The sequence below is a fragment of the Lepus europaeus genome, chromosome X (assembly GCF_033115175.1).
Source record: "Lepus europaeus isolate LE1 chromosome X, mLepTim1.pri, whole genome shotgun sequence".
Classification (NCBI taxonomy): domain Eukaryota; kingdom Metazoa; phylum Chordata; class Mammalia; order Lagomorpha; family Leporidae; genus Lepus; species Lepus europaeus.
The window spans coordinates 93,955,872-93,969,820 of record NC_084850.1 but is presented as its reverse complement, the minus strand read 5'-3'; the positions used below and the strand labels follow the sequence as shown (position 1 = coordinate 93,969,820).

The following is a 13,949-nucleotide window of genomic DNA, read 5'->3' as shown; positions in this document are numbered from 1 at the left end:
TGGTGCCCTGTAATTAGGTGCATATACAGTGATACTCATTATATCTTCCTGTTGAATGGATCCCTTAATCATTATATAGTGCCCTTCTTTGTCTTTCCTAACAGTTTTTGTGGTCAAATATTTGTTGTCCGATATTAAGATGGCTATGCCTGCTCTTTTTTCATTTCTGTTGGCATGGTATATCTTTTTCCAGCCTTTCACTTTCAGTCTGTTTGGATCATTGTTGGAAAGATGAGTTTCTTGTAAGCAGCAAAAAGATGGGTTTTGTTCCTTAACCCAATCAGCCAATCGGTGTCTTTAACTGGACAGTTCAAGCCATTAACATTCAATGTGACTATTGAGAAGGAGTAACTTTGCCCTGCCATTTGCCAAAGATACTTTCTAATATATGGTTTGAGATTCCTGTGATCTTTTGGTGTGAGGTTTCCTTCCTTTACCTTCTTTCATATTGGTGACGGTGTTTCTGTGTTACTGTATGTAACGCGTCTTTAAGCATCTTTTGCAGGGCTGGACGAGTGGCGACAAATTCTTTCAATTTCTGTTTGCTGTGAAAGGTCTTTATTTCACCTTCATTCGCAAATGAGAGCTTTGCAGGATATAATATTCTGGGCTGGCAGTTTTTCTCTCTTAGTACTAGGGCTATATATCGCCATTCCCTCCTTGCTTGTGGGGTTTCTGAAGAGAAGTCAGCTGTGAGTCTAATTGGAGATCCTCTGAGAGTAATCTGATGTTTCTTCTTGCACATTTTAGGATCTTTTCTTTATGTTTCACTGTGGTGAGTTTAATTACAATGTGTCATGGTGAGGATCTCTTTTGGTCATGTTTATTAGGGGTTCTATGAGCTTCCAGTACTAGGATGTCTCTGTCCTTCTCCAAACCTGGGAAATGTTCTGCTAGTATCTCACTAAAAAGGCCTTCTAATCCTTTCTCCCTCTCCATGCCTTTAGGAACTCCTAGAACCCAAATGTTGGGTTTTTTAAGAGTATCCTGTAGATTCCTGACAGTATTTTTTTAGATTTCTGATTTCCTCTTCTTTTCTTTGATTTGACTGTTTCCTATCCTGTTCTCTGTCTTCTAAGTCTGATATTCTTACTTCTGCTTCACCCTTTCTGTTTTTAAGGCTCTCTAATGTTTGTCATTTGATCTATTGAGTTCTTCATTTCATTGTGGTTTCTTGTCACTATCACAGTTTCATGTTCTACTAGTTGTTTCATTTCATTTTGATGCCTCCTTAATGTTTCATTTTCATGCGACAGATTTTCTATCTTCTCCCTTAAGGATTTCTGTAGTTCAAGAATTTGTTTTTGAGAACTTCTTAATGTTCTTTTCAATTTTTTGAGATCTGCTTCTTGCATTTCCTCTATCTCTTCATCTTCATAATCTAGAATTGGGGTGTCTTGTTCATTTGGGGGCATCATAGTGCTTTCCTTGCTCTTGTTACGTTGGTTTCTGCATTTGTTGTTTGGCATGTTGGATATAATTTATGTTTTTTTTTGCTGTGGTGTTTTTTTCTCGTTATACTATGCCTCTACATGGGCTGTCCACTTTGATGGATCCTTAGAGGCTGTGATGTGTGTGGCCAGAGAGCTCTGCTTGATTCTTCAGGTTTAAGGCTGTGCAAAAAGTGACTCACCCAGATTGTTCTCTCCCTTGCTCCTTGCTGGATCGCTCTCTCTCTCTCTTTTTTTTTTTTTTTTTACTCAGTTGGGAAGTAATTCCCCATAGCTGAGTGGAATTGAGGGTAGTTGAAGTCTGGCCTCTGAGTATTCATTTGATCTACCCCTGGGACCACACAAAGAGTTTATGCAGCCCTCAATGTGTTCTCAAGTTTCCCCACAGTCCCAAGGTTACTGAGTTTGTGTACTCGGTGAGTTCGCTCGCCCCCCCTCGGATTTTCACAGTCTCAGATCGTTAGTTTCACCTGTTTTCACTAGATTCTAACCTCCTGTTATTTCTCCCGACCAGAGTCAAGTTTTTCTGGGTGGCTACTCGCAGTTGCTCCTTTACATATGTAAAATGGCGCCTGCTCTTATTTTTGCTCAGAGAGAGAGGCTAGTGTTGGTGCTGGTTCCCCTGATTTATTCGTTTTTTGTTTTTTTTTTTTCTCTCCTCCAGTCAGCCTGGTGATCTTTGCCCAGTGGCGCCTCAGGCCTCTGCCTTTCCCTGCCAATGTCTCGGGTTTCTGAGGTTTTTTACTTACCTCCCGTTCCCGTGCCGGCGATATTCTGCGGCTCGGCTCCCGTGGCTGGGCTTCCACACGGTGGGCTCCCTGTAGGTCCTCTGTGTCACATCCACTAGATCCAGAAGCGTTTCCTCTGCAGTTATTTTTTTTTCTTGAGTCTTTTCCTGAGGCTACAGTAATTCCACTTTTATTAAACTATCTTTTCCCAGACTATCGGTGCATGTCCTCACTATCCACCATCTTGGCTCCGCCCCCCTAAAATTACTTCTTAATACTATTTTTCTGTATCCCACAGATTTTGATATGCTCTGGTTTCATTTTCATTTGTTTCAAGATATGTTTTCACTTCCTATTTATTTTCTTCAATGATGCATTGGTATTTCCATATCACATTGTTCAATGCCCATCAGTTTTTAAATTTTCGGTTGTTGATTTTTAATTTTATTCCTCCTGGTCTCAAATTTTAATTGATTCAAAAATTCCCTGAGATTTGAGTTGTGGCCTATGACGTAGTCTATCTTAGAAAATGTTACATGTTCTAATAATAATGATTTGTAATCGGCAGCTATGTGGTGAAATGTTCTAGAATTGTCTGTTATTTCCACTTGTATGAAAATATGGTTCAACTCTGATGCATTTTCAGTTGATTTTCTCGTCTGGACGATCTGTTCCTCATTGACAGTCTGGTGTTCAATTTCTCCACTGTTACTGTATTGGAGTCTACCTATTTAAGTCTAATAATATTAGCTTTACTTTAGTACATGTTCTTGTGCTGGGTACATATATATTCATGACTGTTATATCTTCTAGCTGAGTTGAGATCTTTCATTGTCTCTTTTTTGCAATTATTGTTTTAAGATATGTTTTATTTGATATGAGTATAGCTACTCCATCTCCTTGTTGTTTCCATTTGCATGGTATATCTTCTCTCAACCCTTCAGTTATGTGTATCTTTATTTTAGTGACATTCTTGCAGGTAGCATATCTTTGAATCTTCATGTTTTCTTCCATTCAGTCAATCTTTATATTCTGACCGCAAAATTTAATCCACATACATTCAGGCTTATTATTGATAGATAAGAACTATAACATTTTGTCCATTAGAAACTGATTTCATCTTCTCTATAAACTGAATTTCATTCTGTCATATGTTTTCATGACAGTTATTCTCATCTGGATTTCTTATAAGACTCTTCTGGGATAGACTTTTTTTAGGTTTTGCTTTTTTGGGAAACTCTTCCATCTGCTGATAAACTATCCAAATGGATGCAACAGCCAAGGCTGCGCCACGCTGAAGCAATGAACCAGGAGCTTCATCTGAGTCTCCCACGGGAGTGTAGGGGCCCAAATATTTGGACCATCTTCTGCTAAGTTCCAAGGCACACCAGCAGGTAGCAGAGTCAGAAGTGGAGCAGCTGGGACTTGAACCTGTGCCCATATGGGAAGCCTGCATTTCAAGCAATTGCTTAAACCCTCAGCAACACAGAGCCGAACTCATGGGCACATTTTTCTTTCAAAGATCTGATAACATCATCAGACTGTCCTCTGGCCTATAGGATCCCTTCCTAAAAGACTTGTACTAGAGTAATGGGTTTTCTCTGTATGCAAACTAATGTTTTCTTCTCACTGTCTTTAGATTTCTCTCCTTTTCCCTAACATTTGATGCTCAGAATATAGTGTGCCTTGGAGAAGGTCTTATTTGATTTAATCTCTTTAGGGTATTTTGAGCATTCTGTAGGTACACTTCAACATGGCTTTCATGGCTTGAAGCATTTTTAAATATCTCATTCGATATGTTTCCAATGTCTTTTTCCTTCTCTTCTTCTGGTATTCCCTATAGTGTAAATACATACTCACTTAATATTATCTCTTATGTTTCCTCATAAGCTCTCTTTATTCTTTTTAATTATTTCCTCTTTATCTTCTTTTTGTGTTATTTCAGAGGTCTTTGCCTCATATTCAGATTTTTTTTTCTTCCATATAGTCTATACTTTGGCTGAAAATGTGAATTTTATTTCATATTTCATTGATTGAAGTTTTCAGCACTAAAAGGTGTTCTTGTCTTTTCAAAAAATTTATAACTCGAGAGAGCTGCAAGATGGCGGAATAGGTAGGGAGCACACTATTAGTCCGGGGGAGAGACAGTTTAATATAAGTGGAGATATTGCAGGGTCAAGGAAGAATAGGGGAAGAAACAGCAGAGGAAACTCTTCTGGAACTAGTGATTCACAGTGGACCTGCGTGGAGAGCGTGGGAGCCCAAATTCGGGACACCAGCGGTAGAATCAACACACCAGCGCTGGAACGTGAGGTGAGCCGAACCTCAATAGCCCGAGACACCGGCAGGCAAGTGGAAAGAGGAGACTAGAGGGAACGAGGCTTGAAACTCCGTGGGGAAAAGTTCACCAGGCTAACTAGAAGAGAGAGATGAAAAAAAAAAAGTGAACGATACAGACACAATTTTCTCTCTCTCTGCTCACCTCTCAAAGGTGAGCAAGAGCGCCATTTTGACATACGTCATAAGCAGGGTGACCTCAGGTCTGCACCGGCCCTGAGCCTAGCAGAAAAACCTGACTCTGGGGGGAGGGGTGAAATAACAGGAGATTAGCATCTAACTTGGCAACCCAGTGGGAGACTGCAGGAGAATTGGAGCCCACACTGAGGGCAGCACAGATTCCCTGTGTGGTCCTTGGGAAAGAGCTTCCGATCTCTGGCTCCTGTGGGTATATCATTTGCCTGCTAACTATCTCCAATTACGTTCAGCTGTGCGGAATTACTTCCCTTTTGAATCAAAAAAAGAAAGAAAGGGAGAGAGATTTACCACACCTAACCTGGGAGTGTCATCTTTGACACACCCTCAACCCTGAGGAACCAAACACAGCTCTCAGTCCACACTTATCTCAAGCCTCTAAGGCTCCACCGAAAGCAGACAGTCCACTTAATATAGAGCCATAGTGTAACAAGAAAAAACGCCACAGTGAAGAAACCAAATATCTCCAACATGCCAAACAACAAACGCAAAAACCGAGGTAACAAGAACAAGGAAGACACTATGACACCCCCAAATGAAAAAGACACCCAAATTCAAGATTATGAAGATGATGAGATCGAAGTAATGCAAGAAGCGGATCTCAAAAAATTGATAAGAACATTATGAAGTTCTCAAAAACAAATTCTTGAACTACAGAAATCCTTAATGGACAAGATAGAAAATCTCTCTCGTGAAAATGAAATATTAAGGAGGAATTAAAATGAAATGAAACAACTAGTGGAACAAGAAACTGTGATAGTGACGAGAAAACATAATGAAATGAAGAATTCAATAGATCAAATGAAAAACACATTAGAGAGCCTTAAAAACAGAATGGGCGAAGCAGAAGAGAGAATATCAGACTTAGAAGACAGAGAACAGGAAAGGAAACAGGCAAACCAAAGAAAATAAGAAGAAATCAGAAATCTAAAAAATATTGTCGGGACTCTACAGGATACTATTAAAAAACCCAACATTCCGGTTCGAGGAGTTCCTGAAGGCATGGAGAGGGAGAAAGGATTAGAAGGCATTTTCAGTGAGATACTAGCAGAAAATTTCCCAGGTTTGGAGAAGGACAGAGGCATCTTAGTACAGGAAGCTTATAGAACCCCTAATAAACGTGACAAAAAAAGAGATCGTCACAATGACATATTGTAATTAAACTCACCACAGTGAAACATAAAGAAAAGATCCTAAAATGTGCAAGAGACAAACGTCAGATTACTCTTAGAGGATCTCCAATTAGACTCACAGCAGACTTCTCATCAGAAACCCTACAAGCTAGAAGGGACTGGCGAGACATAGCCCAGGTACTAAGAGAGAAAAACTGCCAGCCCAGAATATTATATCCTGCAAAGCTCTCATTTGTGAATGTAGGTGACATTAAGACTTTTCATAGCAAACAGAAACTGAAAGAATTTGTGGCCACTCATCCTGCCCTGCAAAAGATGCTTAAAGATGTGTTACACACAGAAACACAGAAACATGGTCACCAATATGAAAGAAGGTAAAGGAAGGAAACCTCACAGCAAAAGATAACAGGAAGCTCAATTTCTCTTTGACATAGAATTAAACTCTGACGCTCTGTTAAAGCAATGTGGTAAAGTAATCTATTATGTTCTCTTGATGTCTGTTAAATTCTAATTGTTCAAACACAGCTGAATTTTTATTAAGAGCTATGGGTTATTTAAATATGTGCTTATTTTCAAAGATTTGAATAATCACCTGTAACAATGATCAAATTTGGTCTATGTTATGTCATGATTTTAAGGAATCTTATTTCAACCAGATATTTTGGATTTTGAGCCTTCCTGGCATTCTTGACAGGCATTCAAAAAATCAAAGTTTCAAACAATCTGGACTCTAAGATTTCCAGTAACTCTTGGACTTCGGTTTTTCCAGTTTGGGCCCAACTGAAAAAATCGAAGGACCTATGTCTCTCATCTTATGGAGACCCCAACCAATCAGGCTATTTGGATTATATTAGAAGTACTGTCAAGATGTGGTGTGGTACCAAACTTTAAGTTTCTATAATGGAAAATGCTATCAATACAAATGTTTGAGAATTAAAAAGTCTAATGATCTTGTGTTACTAGACATGATAGTTATCTTAATGAGAAAGCCCCAGAGGCCTAAAGGGTTAAATAATTGTAAAACCCTACAGGTGCTTTCAAAAATACTGTGAAGTAAGCAAGTGCCTCTTGTTGGTTGATGAGTTTATAATTTTAAACATGGCGACGTAAAGTCTTTTGTCATCCACAGTTATATATGATGTGCTGCTCATAAAACTAAAGCGTTGTTGGTTCTGTGTTTAGCTGTCCTCCTATAGGTTCCTATGGACTTTTTCCAGCCACTTCTATTGTATTCAGTATTTTGGGATGGCTCTGTAAACAGATGAAGCCAATATTGTATTAACAGTACCAACTGAGAGAAAGTATGGTTAACTGAGGTTACTAAAAACAAAAAAGAAATTCAAATCAATTGGCAATCTACATAAAGAGTTAAAGATTTTAAAAGCTATTATTAACATTGCTATATAGGTCTATTATGCTATGTTCTATGTGTGTACATATTGTATGTCCACATGGGGAAATTTTATTAAGAGTTTTATTTTAAATGGCTTATAGATAAGATTGTCCATAAATTTAAGCTGCTAAAATCAATCAAAGATACATTTTAATTTGTGTGACCCGAATCTGTGCATCATATGTTTTAAACTTGTTGGTAGAAAGAAACTAAAAACATTTTAGATGGTTGTGCTTAAGTTTACTGGTTAAACAAACTACACCATGTTAGATATTTAAGAGGGGTTTTCAAATACATAATTCTTAAAATTTATAGAAGGCATTGGACCATCTAGTAAATGTTTTCTCAAGTTGTTATCTAATGGTTGAAACGGTTTGCCAAGTATTCATGTGATATTGCTATTGTCAGCAAACCATCTAGGACTAGCTCCCTCATTTCTCTATTCTAAGCCCAACTTGTTCTTTCATTTCTCTATTCTCCTCAAGGTAGGAAACTAATTCTATTATGAAGGAATCTGTAAGACGCACAATTTAATCTTTAGACTTATAAAAGAGATGGCTAACATTTTTCTGTAATAGCATAGCCAAAATACGAACTGAAATAATAATCTCATAGCTAGATTCACTTCACCATCAGCGAAGTATACAGTAAGTAGAACAACCCTCCCTTTCAGACCAAAGGGAAAGAAAGTTTTAAAGTGAGAATAGAATTTTCCTCATGGGCATTGTCTACCTTAGAAAAACTACTACAGAACATGCCTGTGACTATAGACTTGTAGTTCAGGCCACCGAAGATTAGATATGGGACTTGGGCACTCCCTTGACTTGCATCCTCTGGTCTGCTTGAACACAAACCAGGAGGAAAAGAAAGCTAGGCATCAGAAGCAATGGGTGCCAGGCCTATTAATGGCTGATCTGTACAGTGATCTGCCCTCAAGTAGACCCAACAGCCAGTCCACTGCAGTGGCTTTCAATGTGGTAAGCCTGGGCTTCAGCAGAAGTGAGCTTGTGAAGAGCCCTGGCAGCTCTGCCAAGAGTTGGATCACTGGAAATGGACCTGCCCTGGAGTCGAACGATGCCCAGGTCAGAGCCACAGATCTTATTGGCTCTAAGCTGAAAAGCCCTTCACTCAGCCCAACTTCCAAAGTGACCACTGCAGCTGAGGGGATGGTCAAGTAGGGTCAGCAACATTGCAGGCAGAACTGTAAATTTCTTGTTAGAGATGCCCCCTGCCTTTACCTGGCCAGCTCTCCTCCCAGGCCAGCCAAGTAATGAAAGTCAACAGAGTGCCTTCCCCTAGGAGGTTCACACTTCCCTTAGGATATACTCCATGTGAAGAGATAGATAGGTCTGGGCCTCTGAATTTACAAGGCCTAAAGCCCACCAGATTATTATCAAGCCCCTTCTATCAGGTTCTATTCGCCTCTCAATCAGAAAAATTACTTGTAGCTTAGACAGCACCTTTCTTAGCTCCTCTAATAATGACTCTGTCCTTTGTTCTAGTCCCTGTCTAGCACACTTGGGCTTCATTCCTTTGTAATCATAACCTCTACTCTACCTCCAATGGCTCTACTCCCAACCTGTGTGTACTGATGGTCCTCTTCCCCACTTAATGCTGTATAATTGTTCAGACCTGGTAAATGCCACTCTTAGGATCACTGGTTACTATACTCACTCTGTCTTTTATGACCTTGTCTAAATATGATCAGAGTCGGCGAACTTGGAAGGCTTCCATAGCCTTGGCAACTCATGACAAGAGCCTAGGGTGGTTACTGGCGCCATAAACTAGAGTCTCAATTTGTTGGGTCAACAACAGGAGTCACTGTGCACTTTTTCCTCATGTGGGATCTCTGTCCTTAATGTGCTGTACATTGTGATTTAATGCTATAACTAGTACTCAAACAGTATGTTTCACTTTGTGTTTCTATGTGGGTGCAAACTGTTGAAATCTTTATACTAAATTGATCTTCTGTATATAAAGAGAATTGAAAATGAATTTTGATGCAAATGGAAAGGGAGAGGGAGTGGGAGAGGGGAGGGTTGTTGGTGGGAGGGAAGATATGGGAGGGGGAAGCCATTGTAATCCATAAGCTGTACACTGGAAATTTATATTCATTAAATAAAAGTCAAAAAAATTATATCTCTATTGAAATCTCATTCATACCATGTACTGTTTTCTTCATTTCCTTAAACTTTGGGGATTCTCTTTCACCTCGTTGTTTCCTTATAGCATTACTTTGAATTGGTTTTCAGTCATTTCATAGCTTTTCTTCAAATCAGTATCTATTTTTGTAGAACTGTTGGGTTGTTTTGAAGGTGTCATTCTTCTTTGTGTCTTTTTTTTCTCTGTGCCCAGATTGGCATCCACACATCTGGTGTAATAGTTCCTTTGTTATAAAGAAGGTTTGGTTGGAAAATACTTTTTAGTTTAGACAAAATAGAGGATATTATTCGGATTGTTGCTTTGAATTTTGTTTTATGTGCACCAAAAGTATAACCTCAGAGTGATTTTTTTTCAGTTGTAGCCAATCTGATCAATTATCTAAGAGTGCCGCAGTTGTCTACTATTCAGCAGTTCTTGCGGGTAGCAGTATGACTTTGAACTGGAGGTGAGTTTCCTGTGGTGTACACCTTCAGTCCCCAGACAGTTGAATGTCAATCAAATTAAGTTTTGTGATGCTTGAAGTGATATTTCTGGTGCTGTTTGACACAGAAGTTGCTGTTCCCTTGTCCTGTCAGGGAAAATAGAGTGATGCTGGGGTTCTTTTGACACCAATGCCAGTGGTTCTGGGACTATGTGATATGGAAAAAACCTTCCCGAGGTCCTGTTAGATAGCTGTGACTGATGCTGGGGTGTAAAATGACAAAGGCCCTAGTCAAGCCCCACCACTAGGGATGTAAAGGGGACTTGGCTGCAGTCCTACCAGGTGAATCCAGATTATTTTGGGTATTGTGCACCATCAAGTGTGAATCTGGAGTGCTGGAATGTAGGTTGATTCTTACTTAGGTCCCACAGGGTAGAATACAGTGAATCCAAGGAATCTAGTACTAACAGTCACAGTCCTGGAGCCACAGGATGCAGTGAAGTGCTTAACCAGGTCTTGCGGTTTGAGTGCCAGTTATGCTGGGGGTTGTTGACTGGAATTTGCCAGCCTTTAAGGAGAGGGAAACTTCCAGGGCTTGTGCTCAGAGGAAACAGGGAGTCTGCTCTCTATCCTGGAAAGCACCTTGTCTCCAGTTCTGGGGACTTCTGGCAGCAACCAGGGTGTCTGTTGTCTCCTTCTTCTGAATTAAGTTCAGCAGGAGCTGTAAGTACCATAGCAGCTCAAGTTTGGCACATTGTGGGAAAAGTGCAGCAATGTGAGTTCCGTTTTTGGAGCAGAGGAGTTGCTCAGATACCATTTAGCTTAGTGGACTGGATTGAAAGTCACTGAGGGCAGTGAGGATCTCCTGTACTCTGGACTACTGGTCTTTGTTGATGATGAGAGTCGTGGTGCTTTCCCTCTGCTGGCCTTTGATGTCTCTCTGTTTGTCACCGTCAATGTCATTTGTTCATTGAAGTTTTCTTTCAGTCAGTCTCCTGGAAATGCAGCCCATGCTTTATTTCTCTGGTGGTTTTCTGTGACGGGGGCAACTGACGTTCCTGTGTATTCAATGATCTTGATCAAATTCCCATTCTCAGATTAAGTGTATTTGCAGATTAAGACTCTCTCTCTCTCCCTTTCCCTTTCCCTCTCCCTCTCTTTGTAATTCTGATTTTCAAATAAATGAATCTTCAACAAAATATAATAATGGACAAAACAGTGGTTAATTAACCCTAATAAAATACTCCACTTGTGTGCTGCATCCCTCCCCGGCTTTTGGACTTTTAATGTTACATTTTCCTCTTTTCATATTTCCTGTCTCAAGATTTTAGTGTAATAGTTGTATTTTATGGCTTCACAATAATGATATTAAATGATGTATGTACTATATTAAATGATACTGATACTAAAGCATTCTGGGCTTGTTGGTAGAGTTACTCTTACAAGTGAGTTTTCTACCTTCTGATACTTTGTTCTTACCTGTTAGCATCTCTCTTTCAGTTTGAAGAACGCTCTAACATTTCGTTTAACACTGGTCTGTAAACCATAAATTCTCTCAACTTTTGTTTGGGAATAGCTTCATCTCTCTCTCACATGTCTGAATGATTGCTTTGTTGGATACCATGTTCTTGGCTGGTATTTTTCACCTCTTCACCACAGTAAAAGTATAATCCCAGTGCTTCTTGACCTGTACAGTTTCATTTGAGGTGTCTGACGCCAGGTGAATTGTGATCCCTTTGAGTTTCTGTATTCTTTGGATCTTGTCTCTTCTAACTTGGACTATTCTCTTTTCTATTATAAAGTTGTTATGCAATATAAATTTTTTAATGCTTTACAGCACTCACTTCAAATGTAAACATTATACACAGTCACATATATACTATTTTTTACTTGAAAACACATATTAATATCACAAATTCAGGGATTCATGGCAATGATTATGATGTGGGGAAAGAAGGGTATGTTTGCATGTACGTGGTATGATTCAGTGAAGAAATATTTATAACTAGTGCTGAATGATATGATATCCAAACAATTTTTATGCTCTCTCAATATATTAACTTACACAAATAAGAGAAAGCTGTGATATTTGTCTTTCTGAGTCTGGCTTCTTTTAGTTAACATAATGATCTCCAGTTCGATCCATTTTGTTGCAGATGTCAGGATTTAATATTATTTTGTGACTGAGTAAAATCTAGAGTGTATATATACCACATTTTCTGCTTCCAATCATCAGATGAAATGATGGACATGTAGGTTAATTCCGTATCTTTGTTACTGTGAATTGAGCTGCTACAAACATGAGAATGCAGGTATCTATTTCATATGCTGATATCATTTCCTTTGGATATATGCCTGGAACTGGAAGAGTTGTGTCATATGGTAGACCTATGTTGTTTTTTGTGGAATCTCCTTGTTGTTTTCCACAATGGTTATACCAATTTGCATTCTCCACAACAGTGGATCAGGGCACCATTTCCTCCAAAACCTTGCCATACCCCAGAAGAGCCTGCAGGGGGCAGACGAGAGCCGGGCAGCCCAGGCGCTGAAAAGGCACGCACTGCAGGAATGTTCTGTGACCAAAGGGACCAGTAGCTTAGAGGAAGAGCCGGGAAAGTGGTCCAGGGGGCCTGGGAGCCATGCTAAGGTCTTGGGCTTTTCCTTCCAATAGCAGAGAGGTCAACACGAAGTTTTATTTGTCGTGTGCTTGTGTTTGCTTTTAATGCTCACGTTCTGACTTAAACACTGAGATCCTGCTCTGGTTGAAGGCACCAGCTGTCTGGGACCGCTGGGGTGCAGGAGGGGCGGGGTTTAGGCCAGGGCCATGCATACCGTGTGTGGCCTGTGCGTGTGTGTGTGTCATGGTGGCTCCTGAGATGGGCACCTGGGAGACCTCGGCTCACCCTCTGCAGGTGGTCTGACACAAGGGTGCCACAGACGTCTCTGGGGTTTGTGCTTTTAGCTCTTTGCAGGCCAGACCCAGGTTTAAGCCACAGTCAACTGCTGTCTGAGGGATTAGGGTGGCACTGAGGGTCATGGTCTCTTCTTCCCCGGGGGTGGGAGGTCCTGGCAGGGCCCAGGGGAAGTTGGATGAGGCTGCTTGGGTCACTGTGGGTCGCCTGGAATCCTGTCCCCCCCCCCAACCCCCGGCCCAGTCAGGCACTGCAGGGTGTGGGGCGGGGAGGGTCAGCCTTGACTTTTTTTTTCTTTTTTTGACAGGCAGAGTGGACAGTGAGAGAGACAGAAAGGTCTTCCTTTTGCCGTTGGTTCAATGGCCACTGCGGCTGGCGCTCTGTGGCCGGCGCACTGCACTGATCCGAAGGCAGGAGCCAGGTGCTTATCCTGGTCTCCCATGGGGTGCAGGGCCCAAGCACTTGGGCCATCCTCCACTGCCTTCCCGGGCCACAGCAGAGAGCTGGCCTGGAAGAGGGGCAACCAGGACAGAATCCGGCGCCCCGACTGGGACTAGAACCCAGTGTGCCGGTGCCGCAGGTGGAGTATTAGCCTAGTGAGCTGTGGCACTGGCCTCAGCCTTGACTTCTGCCTGGAGAAAGTCATCCTAGAATTGGCCAGAACTGAAGGAGCACAGAGGCCCTCCACCCCCAGCATCTCCCTTCCACACACACAGCTGAGTAAGGAGGCCCCTCGCTCCCCAGGGCCTCACTGCATGAGCGTGAAGCCGGGCCAGCCAGCGCTGTCAATCACGCGTCCTCTCGGGCAGTGTGGACACAGCTCCCCCATCTCTGTGACGCTGCGATACCAGACCCCAGTCAGGCCTTTCACGTTAGGAGGCCCCATGCTGTAGGCATCAGAAGCTTCGGTTTCCAACAGAAATTTTCCACTGGGGGAAAGCAACCCTCATCTGGGGTCACAGTTCCCCAAAAGCAATGAGGTACGTTTGGATCAACAACATGCGCTTTGCGGTACCAGGTAAATTACCTTTGAGTTCTGCAACCTCTGTTATTATTGATTTCTTTATCTGAGAGGCAGATGGAGTGAGAGAGGGAGAGAGCTCTCACCTGCTGGTTCATGCCTGAAACAGCACCCGGAGCTCAATCCAGGTCTCCTAAATGGACGACAGAACCCCAACTACTTGAGCCATCACCCCTGCCCCCAGGAGTCTGCATT

General features: G+C 41.4%; 1 pseudogene; it reads right to left on the bottom strand.

Annotated features, from left to right (window-relative positions):
- The window catches only part of LOC133752768 (phospholipid-transporting ATPase ID-like), a 35,821-nt pseudogene extending 22,202 nt beyond the window's left edge, over positions 1–13,619 (bottom strand).
- Between the last annotated feature and the right edge of the window lie 330 nt (positions 13,620–13,949).